Source organism: Pipistrellus hanaki (assembly GCF_964339955.1).
Source record: "Pipistrellus hanaki genome assembly, chromosome: 8".
NCBI classification, from domain to species: domain Eukaryota; kingdom Metazoa; phylum Chordata; class Mammalia; order Chiroptera; family Vespertilionidae; genus Pipistrellus; species Pipistrellus hanaki.
This window is the reverse complement of record NC_140510.1, coordinates 40,897,551-40,922,160: the sequence shown is the minus strand read 5'-3', so window position 1 is coordinate 40,922,160 and position 24,610 is coordinate 40,897,551. Positions and strand designations below refer to the sequence as shown.

The 24,610-nt window shown below is 36.6% G+C and overlaps 1 protein-coding gene across 1 annotated transcript in view; it reads right to left on the bottom strand.

Annotated features, from left to right (window-relative positions):
- The window catches only part of LOC311626364 (sodium channel protein type 2 subunit alpha), a 109,038-nt gene extending 95,901 nt beyond the window's left edge, over positions 1 to 13,137 (bottom strand). Inside the window, exon 1 of the mRNA XM_084891565.1 lies at positions 12,943 to 13,137. The gene's annotated coding sequence lies outside the window, so the exon portion shown is untranslated. The remainder of the gene's footprint in view (positions 1 to 12,942) is intronic.
- Positions 13,138 to 24,610: the final 11,473 nt, after the last annotated feature.

Genomic DNA, 24,610 nt, shown 5'->3' with positions numbered 1-24,610 from the left:
ACATTCCACTTGGAGAGAAAATCATGAGCAAAGGCCCAGCCCCGAGCATGTCTGGTTGTGGCCTACAAAAGAAAGCAAGGTACGTTGGGACAATAGCAAATGAAAAGACCAGTTGGACTGGAGGGAATGTCCTTGCATAGATCAAGTTGCAGAACTAATCAGAGAAGGATGATAAGAGATTATGAATGTCCAAATGAGGCAGAGCAATGGGATAGAAAGGGATGACTTGAGTATTTCTGAGGTTGTTTCAATGACATTTAAGGTTTGCCTGCACAGTGGTGGAGAAGGAGCTGCAGGAACTTAAGATGACTCCAACATTTTTGTCTGGACGGGGGTGGTGTGTGTGTGTGTGAGGGGGGAGACTTGATGCACAGGAAGCAGACACTGTCTGCTTTCCCAGCCCTCACTAATCTTCATCTTCTTTGAAGTCCAATTTCCTGTGAAGATGCTCCAAACATATGAAGGAAAACAGTACAAAAGTTGTGCTAAAATTTTTTTCTGCCCTGAGATATTGGAGCAAGAGGAAGATTAAAACAAAGGATACTAGTGAGTAATCTTTTCCAGGAGGAAACTCAAATCAGTTGGAAGTTAAACTGCAGGGGTGGGGGTGGGGGGGTATGATGAAGAAAGAATAGTTCTGCTTATTTCATTAAAATTTTTTGAGTGAGTGGGTCAATGTGTAGGTTAGAGTTAAGAGTACTGGCAGATACAGGGATGCTGACAGACTTATAGTTCCTTTTAAGTCACGTTTTGATAGGAATTTCCACAATAACACACTCATGTCCACAGGTCAGATCAAAGAGCCTTCCAAAGCCTAATAGAAGTCACGTGTGATTTTGAAATGCAAAGACCAAACTGAAATGCATGGTTTTCCTCTGGACAGGATGCAAAGGTGATGTCTTTTCCTGGGTTCCTGTCCAGGTGGATTTGAAGAGCGATGCCACAGACAGAAGGTGGTATATGGAAATTTATTGGAAAACAAGCACAGGCTCACATATAGGGAGAGGGTTTCAAGGGAGTGATCCACTAAGCCCCCTTTCCCTAAGGTTTATAAAGGCTGCAGTTCTTTCTCTTTTCATATTCCCTTCTTATTGGTCACTATAGCAGGTTCAAAGCTCAAACCCCACATGCTCGCCCCCCCTCCTTTTCTCCATCTTCTGTGGCAGAATTCTCTATTCTTAAAGATGGAGAAAATCTATTTTCCTCCTCCTTTTTGTTTCTCTATTCCTGTGGCTTTCCCCTTCTCCTGTGAATAGTTCCCTTCCTCTCCCCTTCTCCGGTGGCATCTCTTCTCTCTCTCTGTGAATGTATGCCTTTTGGCAGCTCCCATCCCCCCAACTTTGCAGTCCTCTCCCCATAGACCCTCTTTATTTCTAAAACCCCCTACACCTGTGTATTTTACCCCGAAAAACTCCTGTCCGTGTTAATAATGTTAGATGCTTCACCTTCTGTTCCGTTACTATAGTTCTCTATGAAATATTCCATTCCTGCAGATATTTAGACGTCTACTCTAATGCACTCTCCTTTTTGATTAAAGAAGGCCTCCCCTGGGTTTCTGCATAATATTAAAGCTGACCTTTGTCACCCTCTTCCAGCTCTGAGATGCTTGGGTGCTAATTGAATTAGATTTTTGGGATCTTTATCAGATTCAAACTTACACTGGTTTTTAGACATTAACAAAACTGATTCTTTAAAAGAAATTCAGTTCTCCTAATTCTGCCATGCACATCGCTACCTTATAAACAGCACTTTTGTACCTACGATAATGAAGCCAATAGACAGGAAATAAGTTATTCCTCTATCCTTCTAAAATTTGAAAATTGCTAAAAAAAAAAAAGGGGGGGGGGGGACTGAAACTATTACTTCAAATAGAATCCTCAAAGCCACCTACTTTTTGCCATGTATATAGTGATAACTTTGTGTTTAATTTCAAAAGAATTCTTAGGCTCTACAATCCAGGGATGGTAGTTTCATTTTACCTTTATGCTTAGGAAAAGGATAGTAAGATGTTTATAACATTCTATTTCACATATAATCTTGTGTGGTAAAGATATTAGAGTTAACTTTGATTTATATATAGGAACTCAAAGTATTTAAGATTTAAAACCTGCCGAAACCGGTTTGGCTCAGTGGATAGAGCATCGGCTTGGGGACTGAAAGGTCCCGGGTTCGATTCCGGTCAAGGGCATGTACCTTGGTTGCGGGCATATCCCCAGTAGCGGATGTGCAAGAGGCAGCTGATCGATGACTCTCTCTCATCGATGTTTCTAACTCTCTATCTCTTTCCCTTCCTCTCTGTACAAAATCAATAAAATATTTAAAAAAAAAAAAAAGATTTAAAACCTATTATAACTGCTGACAGATCTAAGAACCCATGTGTTACAAAACCTTCTGCTACCAAACATATTCTTCCTCCAACCCTTGCCATGGCGTCCCATTGTGATTACGGTGTTCTATGGGCACATCTCGCATTTATTTCTGAACTTTAATGATCATCCTTGAGCCTGCAATTCTGAATTAATAAAACTAAAATATTAACATGGGTTTTAACAACCACCTCCTAGCATTCCAACTGTACTTTAAATACACCAATTGCAGCAAACAAGTGTTTCATTTTAATTTGGGCAAGTTTGGCTTGTTCTTCATTCATGGGATTTTGTTCTTCTACAATAATAAATAATACATCAAATTTGAGAAAAAAACAAAAACAAAACATGAGTGAAGCTTGAATGGCCGATCAACATAGCCTTTGATAATCTTGTTAACAAAATATTTCTGCAGTTTATTTGACTGTTACATACTTGTTTCTATGACAGGAAGTACGATAATCTTTCTAGAAAGGGTGTTGATTAGATTCACTTGAGACATTTCTCAATAATAACCAGTTAAAAAAAATAATAAAGGCCATTCCATCTGAGAGATAACAAAAGCAGTGAAAAGTCATTTTCATTGTACAGATTATGCAATACCCAGAGAAACAGTAAACGATTACTATTGATTATAAAACAACACTTTAGTAAGATTTGAAAGATCATCCCTTTTCTATTTTTCAAACAATTAAGCACATTCCATATCATACACAGTGATGCAGAGTGACTGAAATGATGGGATGCTCAGGCAAGGTATGGGAGGAAGTGGTAGAGCTACAGCAACATTCTCTGTTAGAGATAATTTGCCGCAAAAAGGTCCACATGGAGCATTCTCTGACTCACTCACTTTACAGGTGTGACCCACCACTGAGATAGCTAGCTATTTTATTTTCACAAATAATACAAAATTAATAACACAGAGAAAGTTAACAGTGCAAACCAAAGGTTAAACCATTGGTATCTATAAGCATACTGGTATCTATCTAATATCCAACTTTTCTGTTTTACTAACAATTCAGAAGTGGAGTGTTGAGCAGTCTTTTGTCTTTTAAATGAAGCAATAACCTCATCCTTTCTTGTTGATTTACTCTACAGGTTTTAAACATGGATAGCATCAACAATAGTGGTATTAATGTGCATTAGAAGAAACATCCAGCTAAGACTTTAGAGAGAATGTTATCCATTTCTTTTATTTTAATGGCGTTAAAATAGAAGCTTATGGAATTTAAGAGTTTAGGTAGTTATTGTCAGATCTGGGACCAGAGTTCTGATTTTCTGACTTATATTCACTGGTAATAGATTTTTATCCACAAAGAATAGAACAAGCTATGAGATTTTTAAAGGGAACAAAAAGTATTTGAACTAAGATAACAATGAGAATTGTTTTCTATTAAGGAAATAAAAACATATTTATTAACGTCACTAAATATTTCTATTATATCTCTTTCCTTTGTTCATGAATAATCTTAGGATTTGAAGGCATTTACTTTGAGATAAAATAGACCCTTGATCACAGATATTTTTTCCCTCTCCTTCTAATTCACCCTCTTATGTGCCTGATATAAGTGAAAATAACATTTATACCCTTAAATGAGTTGAGAAGGGGAAATGTGTACCATTGCTGGGAACTGGGAAGAAAAAACAGCAATGTCATAGTGTCTTTTTCTTAATATAGTACAGCAGGAGCAGATTAAAGAAAAGTCAAATTTCAGAATTGCAGGCTCAAGGATGATCATTAAAGTTCAGAGATAAATGCGAGATGTGCCCATAGAACACCGTAATCACAATGGGACGCCATGGCAAGGGTTGGAGGAAGAATATGTTTGGTAGCAGTAATAGGACACTGAAGATTTCACCAATATTTCTGAGATGTCCACCAGATGGCAAAATCTGTGCCCAGCTTACAGCAGGTGCAGATGGCCATGCCAGACGAAGAATAGGAATACTGCTCTCCATGAAGGCAACTGAATTCAGGGAATAATTCCTCACTTCCTAGGATTCAGTCCTGGCTGCCAAACCTACATAGCCCCTGCCTTGATTAGCTTTTATTTTCTGTGAGTCACTGGACCCTGACCTTCGAAATTACTGAAACCATTGCTGCATAATATATCTATATTGTTTCATTCCAAAAGAGAAATCTTAGCTCTACCCAGTTTGGCTCAGTGGCTAGAGTGTTGCCCTGCAGACTAAAGAGTCCCAGGTTCTATTCAGGTCAAGGACATATACTGCGGTTGCTGGCTCCACCCTGGCCCAGGCCCTTGTCGGGGTGCATGTAGGAGGCAACCAATTGATGTGTCTCTCTTACATCAATCTTTCTCTCTGTCTTTCCCGCTCTCTTCTGCTCTCTTTAAAAAAATCAATATCCTTGGGTGAGGATTAAAACAACAATAATAATAATAAAACAAATGTTCTCTGTATTGAGAAATAAAAGGAAACTTCTTACATGATAAAATCTGTCCCAAATTAAATTTATATCAGTATAGTTATATCACTATGAATACTGATATAAATATAGCTTAGTGATGAAATGTTATAAAGTTTATATCAAAAGTTAAGAAAATAAATTTTTACTATTGAGTTTTTTTCCAGAAAAATCTGCCAATGTAACTAAGAGAAAATATTGATTAAAAGTAAGTAGAGGAAACATTGATTAAAGGTAAGTATTGTAAGAGTATATATGTTTACCATAATTATTTAAAGACAAAATTATATACCTAGAAAAGCTAAAAGAATAAACTAAAAAGGGTAACATTAATACATTATATTTGTATTATAGTATAGCTATATCTATACATTTCATTGTATGAGATGATTCTTCAGAAAGTTAAATACTTCCCAACATATATACTTTGCAATTATATAGCAATATGAGCATATAGGCTAGCAGACTGCAACCCAGTTTCTAAAAAGGCCATTTAGTAAGTGTTTTTGGCTTTGTGAGCCATATGGTCTTCGTTGCAACTAAGCAACTCTGTTGTAACAGCCTAAAAACAGCTATAGACTGTACATGAAGAAATGAGCATTAATAATCCAATAAAACTTTAGTTATGGACACCAAACTTCAATTTTCATATACTTTTTATGTCATGAACTATTCTTTATTTTCCAACTATTTTAAACAAAAGAGTCTATAGAAAGCCATTGTTTGCTAACACTTGCTAACATTATGCAAATCAAAGTGGCACTCTTAAAGCCCATATCATGTCATGGAGAATTTCATGAACTTCATGAAAGAAAGATTATTTTTTTTTTACTACCAGGTATTTAAATGAGAAGAAAATTTTGAATATGAATATGAAGATTAGAAAGGACACAGAGAAGACACAGGGGTTCCACTAAGATAAGGAATATAGACAAAACCAACTCACATATTCTTAGAAATAGGGTGACCATATATCACAGTTTGTCAGGGACAGTCCTGTTTCACTCCTGTTGTCTGGAGAAATTATTAACAAATCACACTGTGCTTTAGAATAGAGCATACACTTAGTAGTCACTCTGTCTACAACTAGGTTTCCCAGTTTTCTGAGACCAGGAAATAGCCAGTGTACTAATAAGTCTGAGCACTTCTCTGGCACATCCTGACTGCCTGACAATTTCTGGACTAGGACAGTGGCTTAATCCAGGGGACACAGAAAAGGAAGAAAACATCCTAGCTGGTAATGCTGGGTTGATAAAGATCTATAGTTTGTCCCTGACTGGCTTGCTTCATGCCTTAGATATTTTACCTTTTACATCAATTATCTCATCATGATCTTATCATAAATTTATCATGATATTCAAACCAATCCATGATCTTTCATATGAGTCTCATCAAGACTTTGATGTTCCATTGTCATTTTCCCATACATATCACCCACATGATATGTAGCAGGGAAAAATTGCATATTTATTTATTAATACCATGAAGACATGCTCATGCTGAAAGTGTATTATAACCACAACTGATTCTAGATACTTATACAAGACTTAATCATTGTTAAGTACAATAATGACTCAAACACTTAAAAGCTCTTTTTGAGGGTGATAGCTTCCTAAGATCATTTTATTCCAGTACAAAATTAATTTTTGGCAAGTAGAAACAAAAAGTTAATTAAAATAATTTTCTTGCACTCAAAAATCTTTTAACACGTTGTGACAAAAATCTTTTAACACATTGTGACAAAATATATTAAATGATTCTTAAACCATTTCTTCAAATAACAAAAGGTTTTTGTTAGAAGACTTTTTTTTATTATTATTAATGCAGTTAGTAATTATATTTTCTTCCAAATGAAAATCTTGTGGCTAAAGGACAAATGGAAGCAGACACACATTTAAATAATTAAAAATTATGAACCAGCCGAAACCGGTTTGGCTCAGTGGATAGAGGATCGGTCTGCATACTTATTCCGGTCAAGGGCATGCATGTACATTGGTTGCAGGCACATCCCCGGTGGGGGGTGTGCAGGAGGCAGCTGATCAATGTATCTCTCTCATCGATGTTTCTGGCTCTCTATCCCTCTCTGTGAAAAAATCAATAAAATATATTTTAAATAAATAAATAAATAAATAAAAATTATGAACCAAGCTAATGAACTTTTAAATAATGTATGATCAACCTTCTTACCTTGACAAATCAATTTTATAAAAACCTGGAAGACCATGTTTACATTTAGGCTTCCGGAACTCCTTAAGAGTTCTACAGTGGAATGTGGGTGGGCTGGGTGAGCCAGCTCAGGGACCCTTCTCCTTCACTGTTGGCCTGCCCTTCTCTTCCCAGCCTCGCTCCACTTCCTACTGTGAGGTCCTTTTGTTTTGTTGGGGATTTTTGCACACATATGTAATACCTCAGCCCCTGTGTCCAAGAGCCACTCATGCCAGTAGTTCCTTTGGCAATAGAAAAAAAGAATGTTTAATGGAATATTACCAGGAAAAATTTACAAAGTCCACCTTCACCTCTGCTTCCACCTATCTCTGATTTCTCTAAACCCAAATGAAGTAGGAGGGAGATGACGCTGATGTATAAATATTGCAGGGAGATAAGCTAGTAGCTTTTACTTTTGAGTTTTCATATAATGTTATTTCATGTTCCTGGTGCAGGCCACCTTTTCCTACATAGAAATAATGTCAATAGGCATCTGTATATTACCAATAATATTCATCATCATTATAAAAAATATATAATTATAACGTGCCTTAAAATCAATATGGCACAAAATTACAATTTTGAAGATTAAAGATCTTATTTGCTTTCATAGGCATTGTGACTCTTAGATGAATCCTAAAGCAAGATCTTCCACCAACATAAACAAACCACTTTTTCCTCAAAAATCTTACCATTACTATTTTTAAACAAAATTATAGATCACATTAAATTTGAATTCTAAAGATAATAGGCATGTGAAGTAGCTGTTGGAAAAATCCAAACCACAGTATTTAAAAATTTAACATGTACAGTATATTAAAATCTCTTAAAATGTTTCCTAACTGGTTTCCTTTTGAAAGAAACTTGTTTGTAACTCTCATCAATATTTAAAGCACCTTGAATAATCTGCATTAATAAATTATAGAGCAAAAAGTGATAAAATCAGGAAAAGAAGTGGGATTTTTCCCCCCTCTATTGGCAGCATCTGAAAGTGGTCTGGAATTGACGTTAAAAGTATTTGTGCCCTGTTGATTGGAGCATCATCCCATATATCAATAGGTGACAGATTTTATTCCCAGGCAAGACACATACCCAGGTTGTGGGTTTGATCTCTGTAACATCAATTTTTCTTTCTCTTTCCTCCTCGCCTTCTCTAAAAATTCACTATAAAAACTATTGTAGTATCTGTGACCTTTGTTAGCAAAATTTTCAATAGGGACTTTAGAAGTCCTTACTGTATACCTTCTAGCATGTTTACTTAGAGTAGAAATATTAAATATATTACCCTGAGGCCTGCTTTGTGTTTTCTATGACCTAGTATCTCTTATATAGAAGGCCCGTGGCCATCACATCATAACCCCATCATGACCAAACAAGAGTGACAGTGGACGGGGTGGGATGTGAGCGACTAGCAGTGGAGAGCTACTAGCTGCAGAGAGCTACTAACTGTGGAGAGCTACGAGCAGCGATGGGCTGGGTGTCCAGCTGAGGCAAGCAGAAGCGAGCTACTTGCACATGATTTCATGTGTGCTGGGCCTCTAGTAAAATTATAAAATAAATATTTTTCAAAGAGAATCAACAACAAAACCAAACATAAAATGTAATCCCTTTGAAAGTGCTCGCTCTGAGGTGAGAAGTGATAAGCCTGGTTTGTGGCATGGTGATCATACTCCTCAGCACTTCTACTACCAACCTCAAGTGTAGTTGTGACAGCACAATTGCATTAATCAATGACATCAAACTTGAGTTAATGTTTCTGGTTCAGATCATCAGCTACCCCATCCGCCCCCACAGTGCCACACTGATGGTCAGGAAAGGATGGAGACAAATAAATACCAAGTTCTGAAATGGATAAGGGTTCTATAGCTGGCAACCATGACCCGAAATTTCCTAATCACAACAGAATAAAAATAAACACAGCTAAAATGTGTGGCTGGGAACTGAAGCTAGACCATCTCATTTAAGGCTTAGCAGTTGAGTGAGACAATTATGAGGATATCGAGAGAGGAGGGAAGAAGAGAACACTGATGTCTGCCTTTATAATGTTGCCCCCAGTCAGCCCTGAGGTGAGGAAAAAGGTGTATCTGTATCTGAACTGCCACCTAAATGCTTACTTCTGCCCTTCCCTCCTTAAACTGTCAGGCTCACCACACAGCTCAATTATTATTTTTTCTTTAATATATTTTATTGATTTTTACAGAGAGGAAGGGAGAGAGACAGAGAGCTAGAAACGTCGATGAGAGAGAAACATCGACCAGCCGTCTCTTGCACACCCCCCACCGGGGATGTGCCCGCAACCAACGTACATGCCCCTCACCGGAATCGAACCCGGGACCTTTCAGTCCGCAGACCGACGCTCTACCACTGAGCCAAACCGGTTTCGGCGCCACACAGCTCAATTAAATCAGATATAGACACAGGAAGTGATTTTCTTCCCATCCAGTTCTGACCGGAACCGAGCCCATCTGACCTGAGAAAGCAGTTACTTCGCAGGCGTCCCTGTGAAGGCGGAGATTCCTCATCACGCCTGTGCCTTCTTCAAGGCCTCACGTTGCCATCCCACGGCATGTCAGTGCAAGGAAATGCTTAGACGTTGGCTCTCGGAAATGTGCAAGAGGATTCTGGCACCATCACTAGAAGCGAGAACTTCTGATGGGAAGCTGCACAAAGGGGCTTAAGGAAGGAAGTGCGTGACTAATTGGACTTTTCTCTCAGTACCCATATCCTTGTCAAAGTACGAATGAAACTGAGGGAGGAAAAGGCCAGAGTTTGAATAATTGGTTCAGATGCTGGCAAACTAAACTTTAATAATCAAAGTAGATACCCATACTAGGTTTGTATTGGTCCGATCCTATGCAAACTTAAAATAGAAGCTGCTTTTAAACAGGTCATTTGGATAAAAAATAAATAACTAAAGTATGTACAATAAGCATAATATGAAACAGCATTATTAGTTTTAACGTCAAGGATTAATATGGCAAAAGTGTGCTCTGTTGAAAAGTGTGTTTTTTATTTATTCCAGAAAGTCCATATCCACAAATACTCTTTTCTGGATCCAAATATATATATGATATTTATCTTATAGACAAGGATTTAATTTCTAAGAACAGGGCACCTTACATCAACTTTTGAATTTTTTCAATATCAGCTCTTTCCTATCTCAAAGGTTCGTTTTTGAACCTTCCCTCTCTTATCTCCTATTGGATTCCAATTTATTTTTTCTCTTCATTTTACAAATATTTCTTTTATGACTTAATAACCTTTCTCTATAAAGAGCCTGAGATTTCTCTAATCCTATCTAAAATCAAATTTCCCTCAACAGTATGTTCCCCCTCAATTTAAAAAAAAGTTATCTCTTTTCTTTCACTGCCAAAAGTCTTAAAATCTAATTTTTCTCATTTCTTGTTTAATCCTCAGTCTGAGCCCCTGTTTCTATTTTTATTTATTTATACTCAACTCACTCTTAAAAATCTAATTTAACTTTCAAATCCTCTTAACATTATTTTCTCTGGGCTCTGAGCTCCTCATGCTCAGAAACAGTAAACGTTGGCTTATTCTGACTCTCAGGCATAACACGGTGCCTGGTACAAGACAGGTATTCACATACCTGCCCCATTACTTTCTCATCTTCATTTTCATGTTTATGATATTTCGAACTACAGTGCTATCTGTACATGCACATTTCCATGTCAAACCCCATGAGGTAAACTCTATGCCTCTGTTTATGACTTAGTCTCTACAGTGGACACTTCTTGGTAGGTATGTGGTACTCCATATATATTGTATGTGGGAGTGCCACATTTGAATTTATTTTCTTTCTCAAGATATTAAAGAAGTAGGGTGTAGCGTAGGCCCAGTAAGTGGAAAAAAAAACAGATGGAAGGATAGGGCACAAGATGATGTTCTTATAAGGGTAGATAGACTAATGGACATGCACAGTTTGTTCTATTAGGTAGGAGGAATAGAGTCGTGAACTAATAAGTTACCATGATATCATTCATGGGCATAGAGTAGACTAGTATTCCTCATCAAATGAGGAGAGAAGGCCGAAACCGGTTTGGCTCAGTGGCAGAGCGTCGGTCTGCAGACTGGAAGGTCCCAGGTTCGATTCCGGTCAAGGGCATGTATCTTGGTTGCGGGCAAATCCCTGGTGGGGGGTGTGCAAGAGGCAGCTGATTGATGGTTTTCTCTCATCGATGTTTCTAACTCTCTATCCCTCTCTCTTCCTCTCTGTAAAAAATCAATAAAATATTTTTTTTAAATGAGGAGAGAAGAATAGTAAGAAAAAGAGAGTCTCCATAGCATTGTTTTTGTTTTCTTGGATGCTTTGTCAGAGGCCTGAGAAAATTGAACACTACATAAAATATGTATTGAGTAGCATGTGTACTGAAATTCTACTTCATATAATTTACCCAAACACACACACACACACACACACACACACACACACACAGTCTATTTCAGTATACCTGCTATATGCTACTTGGATTCACACCAGAGGTAAATTGAGTCACTACTATGAAAGACACTGAAACTGCTAACCAGTGATCTAGTCTTGCCTCTGATTCTATAATAATTTAGTGTGTGGCTCTAGGAAAGTCACTTAATCTCACAGCCACAGTTGTTATTCTTTAAACGACATAGATAAATGATAAAGATCTGTGATTCTAAACATTCCCATGCATATAGAAACACGTGGGACTTAAATCTCTTTATAGGTCCTACATGTCCAAAGAATGGATTTATTTTTCTTGGTGCTTCAAATCATTCTATAAACTCATTCCCCATAGCTGTCACCACCTCTGACAGAGCAGAGTTACCTCTTTATAGGAAAATGCTGAGTGAGACAGAAACATCCTGATGCACCCTCACCACCTGCCACCTCCCCCCGCATCCCACACACACAGATACACACATCTCTTTCCAAGGAGAAGAGAATGAGGATTTTAAAAACAATTTTGCAAAATATTTTACAATTTCATTTTAAACCAATCTAAGTGGCAATTGGCACTTGTAAATGCAGGATTCTTTTATTGATTTCTTCCTATTAATTTGATAGAAATAAGAAGAGGATTTAGGGGAAGGCATGAGAAGAAGCAGAAAAAAAACAGGGCTGTTGCAGGCAGTTTCTAGCTCCTGAGTCATTCCACTCTTTCGCACAGCTAAAGTCACATGATCAAAAATAATTTAGAATGTGAACACCTTATACCATATCCACTATTTTTAATGGCCACAGTCCTATCCTCACAAAGCCACTAAGATCAGAGGAAAATCCATTTGTCAGCAATTAATTTGTCTTCAGTCTACTCCTTACATCCATAAGGAGTAAGGGGGAAGGGGGAAGCTCTGTATTATCATTCCAAGTCTATTAAACACGTTACATAAATCTTCCATTGATGTGGGAGAAAGACATATTTTTTTCTAAAAAGGAAAAAACAAAACAAAACAAAACAAAAAAACAGACAAAAACAAATAAGATATAGCATTACCGGCAGGAAGTGTTCCAAAGGCCTTTAGGCTCAGGATGCCGGCATGCCTCTGAGGCTGCTACCAGAAGGCTCAGCTCCGGGCTTTAGCAAAGCCACTGCCATGTTAATCTGCTTCATTACATCTCTACAATTTGCTCGCCGAATTAAGGAGCAGTATTTCCCTATTTCAAAGCGAAGGAAGGAGGCAGATCCATCCTTCACTTTGAAAGCTTTACAAAGGTACACACGTATAGAACACTAAAGACCAGAAAACCGAAGGATTATTAAAATACAGCATGCTAGGGTTCGAGTTCATTTCAGTCTAGGAAGATTTAAAAACCCAGAACAGATAGAATTAGAGCTTTTAAATCCTTTAGATCTGAATCTAAGTTTACAAAGCACACATCTTACTTTAAACGTTTTCATTAACAGAGATAACAATCTTTGATAGGTCAAAGATAGAATCATGTTGGCTTACCTGAAAGAAAGGTAATTGTAAATCATAGCACAGAATCCATATGTGTGATGTATAGTCTCCAATGCAGTTCTTCGAATTTCAACTAAAGCAGAAAGCAAAATCCTATATGTGTTCCATCTTCACTTAAAAATAAAAAAACAAGAAAGGATGACCACAGCATCCTCTCTGCTTCTGCCTTGGCTTTCCGTTCTGACACTCACTGGATGGTATCCGCTGTCTGTTAGAAAGCAGCATGCTAAATTGAAATAAATAAATAAATAAATACATAAATGGAAGGCGGCGTCTTACATGACAGCACCATCTCCTGGCCAAAAGTGGAACCACGTTCAAGATCCTTTGGCAATGCCACATCTAGCAGGTTTGATTAAGTGGTGTATAGCTCATAATTCCACTCTATTTGAACTAAACTACCTTAAAGTTAATTGTAAATTAAATATTTAAGAAGCATTAGGGTATTAATTTTTAAAATATGTAATCCTACTTTTAGGATTTTATTTTTCATTTAGTTAAATTTATTTAACTTATATTTAAATGGAAGCTTTTCATACATTATTAAAAACTTCATGCTTCAAATTTAGCCCTGGCTGGTGTGGCTCATTTGGTTGGGTGTTGTCTCATCTGGTCAAACACAGGCAACCCATCAAAATTTCTCCCTCACGTTGATGTTTCTCTTTCTCCCTCTCCCTTTCTTTCTAAAGTCAATTACGACATATTTTTAAAAATACCTTTATTCTTACCTTAAGACTTATTCAACATTTTTTTACCACCTGCAAAAGTAACTGCTGTAAGTAATTCTGTAAGTCAAATTTGTCTTTACTGGGTACCCCTTTGAGGAGAAGCTGTATAAGTTCTTGTTTCTAGATAAATTCTGAATTATGCTATTATTATTTTTTTATTTGTGGGATGTTGAAGGGTTAAAGTCAATACAGGATAAATAATTACACTAAAAATTAATAGAAAATCTTTAATCAGTCCCAGCTTTTAATGATATTTCAAAGCATACAGGTATCAAATTGCACCGTATGTGAAATTTGATAATTATTGTATTCTACAGCAAGTAGTTATACCCTATTGGGAATAAGAGAAAACTTAAATTATAACGAGAATGCATTTGGTAAAGACCAGTTAACTGAGAATATATACTATGTACTCAACAATATATTTTTAAATTACTTTTTTTATGGTCCATTGTGAAGCCCTGGTTCATTTTTAATTTTTAAAATAAGAATATAGACATCTTTCACTTTTTTTACAATGCCATCTATATTTGAGGACAGGTATGTAACCTAAAATTCTCCCGAATATTTTGATATTCCAAAGTCTTTCATTAGCTGCTACTGCAGAAATGCTATAACTCTGTCCGTGGTGCTGAAAACCAACTCCAGCACTCAAAGTCTTAAACTGGTCTGAAATGTTGTCTTGTAATTTTTATAAATTTTTATAAATTCCTGCCGGAAACTGATCATTGTCAACAACCGTCATTGCTCTGAAAGGTCAGAGCTAGTTCACTCACTGTTTAGTTGAATCATTATTAGCTGGTTGCTCTGAAAGGTCAGAACTAGTTCGCTCATTGCTTAGTTGAAACATTGTTAGCTGAAGCAGCCTCCATCTCTATTGTCTTATGTAAATTTCTGTTATTGGAGTTTCCTGCCCAAGGGCTATGGGTGTATCCCATAGTCTCAATAAAAGGGATAGCAAGGCCAGAGCCCAGGATAGTCCTCCCACTAGAGGTGAGCTCCCGCCTGGCCCCCAATATTCCCAAATTAATACTTTTCTAGTCTCTTTTCATTTGTGTGCGGCCTTCTCTAGAACCCAAATCCTGAACTGGAACCCTGAACCATGCGGGATGTGAAAGGGATTCCCACAAATTCCATTTTAAAAAGTTTTATGTCTTCCAGAATAACTGATAGTATCGAAGATACAAAAACCTAGGTACTATTTAGGCAATATTTTTTCCACAGAATATGTAGTTGATCAGAAGCCATAATGCTAATGAATCTATTTAGTAAAAATATGATTATCAGTCATATTTTCCTTGGATTTTTATAAATCCTTTAAACTTATACTTTATAAGATTATATTACATATATTGTTCCAGCATTAGTGCTCTCATTGAATATATGAGGATACCTAAGCCCACTCTTCAGTAACCAGTCTAGAGTTCATTTAGAAGGACAAACTTGGTTCTCTAAATTTTACCTTACTCCTATCTTTACAATACCATTGAGATTAAAAATACATTATTAACACTGCACAAGTAAATATAGTGACTTAGCAGATCAAATTATTTAAATATTGACACTCAACTATTTTATCTCCTAACTTTTCTGCAAAAACATAGGATCCTGATATAAACTCTCAGGACACAGAAATTATGATAACTTTTCGCACATTTTCCAGAATAGCATTCTTAGTGGCCAAGAAGACTGAAAACAGCAAGTCAGAGCCTGAGATGCCAAAACATAAAAATACCATTGAAGCCTTACTTTATCATTAAAATCATGAAAATTTTATAATAATTTATGTAATATTTAAATGTTTTATTGTAATATTATTTTTCATATTATTTTGAGAGCAAAATTTACCCTTTAGAAAGATGTGTCTAATGTATCATGGGAATTCATGTATTTTCAAGCATGCCACCACATGCTCCTGTGAACACAATAAGCCTCTTTAAAGGCCTTGAGATTATGTGACATAAAATCAATTCACCTCAACAAATAGGTACCTAATTACCTAAAATGTTTAATATATGTTAATTGCTAGCATATCACTTCAATTTTGACTATTCATAAAACAAAAAGTTCAATGTTAATAAGTTGTGCATTTTAAATAGTTATAAAACATATTTGAATTTGGATTTTTAATACATTCTTAGCAAATCTACTATGGTTTAATTGTAAACATTGTCACAATCTTTTTCTCCTCCGTATATTCATGTCTTTTTCTCTGTGACTACCATTAAGAGATAGAAACTATTTTTTTTTAAATCTTTAATCTGGGCTGACCTCATGATTTAGCGATAGAATTTAGTAGAAGTGATATTATTCTAATTTTAAGTAGGACTCAAGATTTCTTGATACTTCTGTTTTCACTCTTGGAACCCTCTCTGATCACCAAGTGAGAAAGTGAATTCAAAATAAAATTTTATCCCTAACTGGTTTGGCTCAGTGGATAGAGCATTGGCCTGTGGACTGAAGGGTCCCAGGTTTGATTCCGGACAAGGGTATGTACCTTGGTTGGGAGCTTATCCCTAGTAGGGGGTGTGCAGGAGGCAGCTGATCAATGTTTCCCTCTCATCGATGTTTCTAACTCTCTATCCCTCTCTTTTCCTCTCTGTAAGTAATCAATAAAATATATTTTAAAAATAAAAATAAAATTTTAAAGTGCTGGAGCCTGAAAGATGCTAATAGCTTTTGGGATGGAGTAGTAAGCGAAAGATGAGGTCTGGAGAAGTCTTTGAGTGTCTCCAGGTTCACCCTACAACGAGGAATCAGTACTCTAGTTTCTGAAGATAAGAGGTGGCACTGTATATTTTTTCCCCTTGACCCATGCTCATCACAATGTACAAGTTACTTAAAAGTGACCTCTATCACATCATAGTTCACTAGGATGGCACTTTCTTAGGCCGGGCAAATCACTGATTTATAAAAGATAAGGGATATCAGGAGTTGATGGAATACTTAGAAATGAAATGCCACAGAATTAACAACTTTGACATCTAAGCACCAAATAGTGTTCCTCCAGCATCCAGCATCATTGGGTGAGGTGTATAAACCAGTGAGGAGCCAGCTTATTCTCCTCTTGGATTTGGCTGTGGTGGGCATCTCCTTGTTTTAAAAACTAACTGGAAATAGAGTTCTCTGGATGGATAAACATTGTTTTAGTCACGCAGTCAGCCACTGAGATGCTAAAGTAGAGAGGAGGTTGACATCAGAGCAATCATTTAAATGTGTTTTTTTGAGAAATGAAACATCACCACCAGAATAATATTAGTAGAGATGAATAGCATAAGGTCAGTGGTGGGGGAAGTGATATACAAAGCCTATGAACAGGTGAGGTTCTGGACAGCTGTGCATGTGTAATGTCAAAACTGATCCTGTGATCAGCTAGGGGCACTTAGTGACTCAGGCTGCATTCAAGAAGATGATCTCAAAAGAAAGTGCTCCGGTTTCAATGGAGATTTCATTGATTAATTGATCTTACTATTTCAGCAGGACCAGTTTCCTGGGGGATAAAAATATAAATGACATAGAGATTTTTTTCATGGGGGTATAAATATCTGCCTGGCACACACTAAAGCAGCTTTCAGGGCATAAGCTAACAGTATCTTTGAGTGAGGAAGGCTTCTGTTCTAATAACAGATTATATGAAATTCTTTGCTTTCTTGACATTAGTAATTATAACAAAGAGTGGTGAAACCAGCAGTCACCTATCATTAGTAATTATAAAACTTTAGAAATGACAAAATATATTGATCAAATCAGGATCTCCCAAAGTTAGCCATTGGGATGCTTGCTATACACAAGAGGATCCCATTGTATTGACAGGGTGGCTTGAAATACCCATTTTGATCACCAGTTGAGGTCTGTAGAAGGCCTAGAGAAAAATGTCTGCATATTTGGAGACATTTAACACATTTCCTTCCTGGATTAAAAAGAAAATACGGCATAAGAAAAGAGAAAAAGTTTCCATGTGTGTTTATGGAACAAGAAGGGTCAAAATCATCATATAGAGCATAGAAAACCATTTTAATCACAGAAAATGAATTCACATTATCATCAAGAAAGTGAATAGATGAAGGCAGTGAGCCAGAAATAAATGATATGAATGTTGAGATACAAACTGAATCCATGATGAGGAAGCTAAACCTGTCAGATGACATAAAATATTCAGCAAGGATCTCTTTTTGTTCCTCAGAATTGGTAGACAGAGTTGTTGGGTGAGTGGACCAAAAGAGGAATGAACATTTGCATATGAGAGCTGAATTATATCTAGAGTTTGAACAATTACGAAGATAGGTGGTATGATTCAGTGTCAATATAAATGGTGCAGAGGCACTTTCAATAGTTCTACAAGTAGCTGAGGTGAAGAGGAAGGTCTCAAATATCTAAGTTCCACCTGCTTGTACCATTATATTTCTGCTCAATAGGAGACAGAACTGAAAGATAACTATGTGACTGGGGAAAACACTTCGAGTTTCACCATAGTTTGTACACCTGTCAAAATTGTTGTCCAATGGATTTTTGAACTGAGGATTTTTGTACTGATATAGGAATATCTGACTCCTATGATCCACTTGGGTTTTTAAAGAACAAGATGCAGGGCAAATATCTGCATACTCCCTTGTTTTATAAATCTGGAAGCTGATTTACACCTCAGATTTATACTGCAGAAGAGGTAGGTGACTTAACAAAGATAGCACTTCAAGAGAGAGAACTAGAAGCCCTATCATCTTATCCTCCAACTAATTTTCTTTCTACTATACTGAATAGGCTCTGATTATGGAAAGGAGGTACCACTCCTTACGGAGATTATAATAAAAGTAGCCCCCTTGCTTTGTTCTGCTCTCTGTGAAGCATTCCATGTATTTTCAAAAGACAGTGCAACAGGAAGAACTGAATTAAGAAAGTGAGTCTCTGACATTTTTTCAAATGCCAGAGTAGTAGAGTCCATTATCTGTATTCACCAAACCATTTCAGTTTCTTTAATATACAACCAAGTCACTATTGTCAGAGTCTTTGGAGTTGATAGGACTATGTGACTTTTAACTAAAACAATGTAAGCAAAACTGATGTTCACCTCTTGCAGGCCCTTTAATATTCTCACATGACCCTTGATGCTCCCCTTTATTGCTTCTATGCTGGCCAGGTCCAGAGGACCACATAGAACATGCTGAAGAAACATTCGATAGATGGTATCTGAGCCAGCAATTACAGAAGTTCCAACAAGGAGGTAGAGAATGGTGAGGAAAATCATGGAGCAAGATGTGCCTCAAAGAACCAAGAAATCATAATTTAAGAATCCTTTGGCGTGATCCAGTGCTGCTTAAAATGTGTTCCCTAGAAGTTTCATTTTTCAACATGTTAATAGATCTTTCACAAAAAGAAAAAAAGATCTTTTACAATATACATGTTTCTTTGGTTAAAAATAGTTGAAAGAATGTTGGGTATAATAAAGCATAAACTGCAATATAACAAAATTATACTCTAGCTCAAACAGGACAGAAAAATTATCTCTCTCATAAACGTTTAAAGTATGAAGGCAGAGTGTTGTCCTCATCCTTATATTTGAAGTTGGCTGAGAGGAAGTAGAGAATATGAAATTTTTGTTTAAGCAAATAGTGTAGAAGTTGTACATATATCTTCTATTATAATCCATTGGTGAGGACTCAATTGTTTTGCTATGCCTGATTTCAAGGGAAGATGTTGGACAGCCATAATCCAGATTAAACTCTTTTACTATGGAAAAGGGTGAGAACACATTTTGAGGGGAAACTAGCAGTCTATTACATTGGATTAAGACAATAAAAAATTATTTCTTTACTCAAGGCTTTCTCAAGATATTTAAAGCACTAATGTGTATTATGATTCTTTAACAGAGCTTTTATAAGAAGTGTTTGCCATAAACATGGGTCTCGAGAAATTTTTTTTCTTTGGGATATCTTCAGGGCTAGTATCCCATAGAACACACCATCACAAACGTTAGCCTATTGAGCTTCTCCAGTGATAAAGCCTGAGACTCGTCTACCCTCACTTGCCCTTGAGATCATAAAAGGAGCTCTATCCCCCAGCCTCAAGTTCTAAAGTTCTATTAAAATAAACAAATCATATGCAACCTAATATAACAGTTTCTATCCATTGATTCCCAAACAGAAACAACACAAATCAAAATAACTCCAGAGAACTTCTCTCACTGCTTCCAAATCTGTGTATGTGTTTGGAAATAAGTATGAAAGGCTTTCATCAATAGAATTCTTGAAGGAGAAAAATACTTTACCCACAGATTCAAATTTTATCCACAGACCACAGTCAGTATTTTTAACACTTGTTAGTTAGAAATCATCCAGCCTTATAAGTTTAGAACAGAGTACCAGCACAGAAGGCTTAAAATAAAAGAGTGGGAGTTTTGCTGCTGGGACAGATTTAATGGCAGTTGTGGTTACCGCAGCAAAGCTCAGGTTTTCTGCCACGCGCCAACAATTCCAGCCTCTCTCCCAGTTCTCTATCCAGTGCCCTGGCTGCTCTTTGTCTTCTCCTCCTACTATCATTTCTGTCTGATGAGACAAAGTGTTTTAATTGTAAAGAGCATGATTTTTTTTTTTAGTAATGATAATGGGCTAACAGTTGCAAATGATTACTTTTTAATATAATTTAAACTGTTATCTGAGATTATTCATATAGTAGTGTGAGTTCTACTCCCTTTCATTCAGAGAGGCTTTGTTGAGAGTAGAAGATTTATAGTTAGCAAGTTAATAATAACATTTCACCTTGGGTAGAGCCATAGAATTGGATCTCAATTGTAAACAGCAGACATGTTGAAGCAGAGAAAGATTTAATGCCTATGTTCCATCATAAGCAATGGTGCTTTCTGAAAAATTTTCCACTAAGCGCAAACTAATCATAGCCGGAGGAAGCATTCAGTGGCTCACTGCTGGCCAGAGATGAAGTCCCAGCACTTTAGGATGGCCAGCAAGAGCCTTTGTGCTGTGATTTCTGCCTACCTTCTCTTTGCAGGTTTACCTACACCCTCTTTCCACCCTGTACCTTGTTCATCTTTGTGTCTATCTTATTAGTTTCTATCTTACTGGGTATTGCTAATCACAATATACATGTTCATGCCTCTGTCCCTTTCTTCACATTGTTATCTTCACTGAGAAGCTTCTTTCTTTTCCATCACCATCTGATGATCGACCAGTCTTTGTAATCTCAGGACCTGTGAAGACTGTGCTAACTATTTAAAGTAGACTCGTCAATGCCCTCTCTCTTATCTTGGATATAGTATTATAGTTACTTCTTCTACCCACATTCACAAGGTTGTTATAAGGATCAATGGAATAGAAAAAAAATGCTTGTGAAGTTACTTCTGAAACAATAAGCTGTTACAAAATTATTTTAAAATTATCAGTAGGCAGTGCTTGATAGCAATCCCAAGAGAACCTTTGATCTTCTTTGTTTTCCTCCCTCGGCATTGGATTCTGTCACATTGAGATATCACCTTTATTTAATTTTGTCATTGTGGTCTACCTTTCTTTTAGTCTGACCCTGGGGATACAAAGAGAAGGCTTCTGATCAGAAGAGTCCCAGCTGGCATGAAATTGACAGTGTGGGTGCTGAACAAAGTGTTATTAACACTGTGGGCAGGAGCAAAGGATCAAAGAAATGTTTTCCTCCTAGAAATAGCTCCTGGGCTCTCCTTCACCCTGCTTGCACCTCAAGTGTTAGTCATGTGTACTGAAGAAGATAGAATACGGTGAAGGCAATTCCAAATGTCTGAGAATATCCAGACCATTGGGTAAATCCTGTGTTAGGTGCGAGGGACACAAAGATGAATAGGCAAAAATCTCTGCTTCAAGTAGTTCAACTTTTAATAGATGAGAAGGAAAATGAAATCAAGATATGCATGAGTGGGATACATATCATAATTCGGCAAGTATAGCAGATGTCAGAGCTATACTTCCAACTTTGGAAACCAGAGGGGTTTCTTATGTAAAACAACAGAAGTATACATACCAGTATAATTATACAACTTCCACTACAAACCTAGTAAGTCCTTATTTACTTTTGTCAGTAGGTTTTTGGAAACTGCAACTTTAAATGAAACAATGTGTAATGGAACCAATTTTACCATTGACTAATTGATATAAACAGGAGTTAAATTCCTACTGCATAGTTCTGGTCACAAAGATAGCACGAAATTTCTAAATAAAGACCCCAGCCCAGCAGCATGGCTCAGTGGTTGAACATTGACCTATGATCCAGGAAGTCATGGTTTGATTCCGGGTCAAAGGCTCATGCTCAGGTTGTGGGCTCAATCTCCAGTGTGGGAAGTGCAGGAGGTAGCCAATCAATGATTCTCTCTCATCATTGATGTTTCTATCTCTCTCTCTCCCTCTCCCTTCCTTTCTGAAATAAATAAAAATATTTTAAAGACTCCAAATACTTCTAATATTAAACATTGAAATTAATGTAAGCTATATAAACATTTAAGAAAGATTAATAAAAAAAAAATAAGAGAATTCTTTTTCAACTCTCTTATTCCAGTTTGGAGTTGAGCATAGCTAGAGCCCATACCAATAGCTAAGGATGTAAGGTGGGAACTTCCCTGAACAGTACATCTTTCCATCACAAGGTGCATTCACACCTACACTCACTCAGGCAATGTAGGCATGGCAATTAACCTCATATGCACATCTTTGGGATGTGGGAGGAAACTGGAGTACCCAGCAGACAAGGGAGAATGTGCAAATGCTACACAGTCAGTGGCCCTGGCTGGGAATCAACCTTTCTCTTTTCTCATTAACATTATAAGGAAGCAATATTGAATGAAAGGATGTTATTTAAGGACCTGCTATTCTATGCGGGAGGGGGAGGGGGGTTTGCCTTGCCCTTCAGAGCATGTGTTTTATGAATTTATCATGTGGCCAAATATCTTCTAAATTTGGAAAAATGTTATAACCTACATTTTTTATTACCACTTAAAGCTTCACCTTCCCTGTTTGCATCTCACCCAGTATAAATTTTAAGTAAACTTGATGTTTATTTAAACATAATATGTTATATTTAAACTACTACTATGTATATTAATTTTCTGATCAAGATTTTTTTTTTGCAAATATTTTCAAATTTATGTCATAATCAATTATTTTCAAGTTAAATTTCATTTCAAAGTGTGTTTTTATGGATTTCAGAGAGAAGGGGGGAGAGAGAGAGAGAGAGATGGAAACATCAATGATGAGAGAGAATAATCTATCGGCTGCCTCCTGCACACCATCTACTGGGGGGTCAAGACTACAATGTGGACATGTGCACTGATGGGAATCAAATCATGACCCCCTGGTTCCTAGGTTGATGTTCAGCCACTGAGACTCACTGGTCCAGCGTTAAATTGCATTTTAAGTTGATTTCAGTTCATTTCCTATACCCTATTACTTCAGCTCTACATTTATGATACTATTAACACTTTCTGGTCTTTTGGACAAATTGGAGACCCATTTATGAAAATAGAGGATAATTTAAGTCTCACTAATATATTCAAAAAATTGTTTCATACAGACATTGAAAGGTCAAATCCAACATCAAATCTTGAGCAAAAGGCTATTATAAGAGCAATTTTGGCTAAATTATTAAGTTTTTTTTATATATATAATTAAAGGAATCCTAAGCATCAATTTTTAGAACTGAAAACAAACATTTTTTTTTTCCTGCAGCAAATCCCATAGTAAATGAAGCAGAAAGAAAAATGGAAATAAAACTGGTGCTTAGAAAAAAATTTAGAGGAAAGTTGATTAGATAAAACTCAAGTGGGAATTAAACCCCTGGAAAAAAATCCTCAAGAAATGTATAACTCTCATATTGTAATTTCCATTTGGGTAGTTGTCTTGTGGGCATGCATATGAGCTTCTCTACTGATAAATTTCATGATTAATTTCATTATTAAAATCCTGCTTTAGTTAGAGCCTGGTCACCAGTGAAACAACCAGAAACTCTTCTCTGGCTATGCATTGGCCCAACTTAAACGCATAGAAAACATGAGAGAAAGGGCACTGCTTTAAACGAAGAAAGCAATGAGGCTGAAAGCAGGATGAGAGGCAACAGTCACCGTGTGTCTCCTAGGGTGAAGAGCTAATTTGATGCTGCTCTTTCACAACACAAGAGGAAATAGTTTTCATTCATGCTTTAATTAATCAGATTAATGTAAGCACTAGCTGGATGGAATAAATGTTTGACTTTTCCATTCTCGTGTGTTATGATTTGCTTATTGGTATCTCAGCTCCATTTCAGATAGCTTAGAGGAATAATTTTGCTTAGTCAAGCATGCCAGCAGAGCTGGTTCCGACAAGAACTTTATGCATCGCAGAGTATGGCTCAAAGGTATCTGCAGAGAAAATGCCGTTTCTATCAAATCAGGCAAGAACATTTGTCCTAAAGAGATGAATCAAAAAGCAATCTTTCATAAGACTCAGACTAAATGTTTTAAGAGACTAGTTTCTTATGTAATGCTATTGTCTATGGAAGAACTCCTCCACTGTCTCTCTTTCATCTTTTGATCTTATCTCCTCCATCCTACTCCTAGGACAAGGCTCGAAGAATCACCTCTTTCTTAATTTGTACTGAATACCTTTACCACTTTTCTCTAAGCAATGCATGTTTTGGCGTTGATTCTGATACTTAATAATACAATAAGTATATGGCAAATAATTTTTTGTGTGCCTAGGCTAGAAAAGAATGTGGACTTTGGTGCAAGGCAATAATTGGGTGAAATCTTGGTTTAAATATTAACTTAGCCTTTCTAGTATCATTTAACACTTCTGAGATATTCATCTGTAACTATCTTGTAAGGTTGTGAGCATTCAGTAAAAATAATTAAATAAATAAAATAATTTCAGTTAAAAAAAAGTCTAGAACAGAATAGACATTCCATAAATGATATGGTAGCAATATAAATA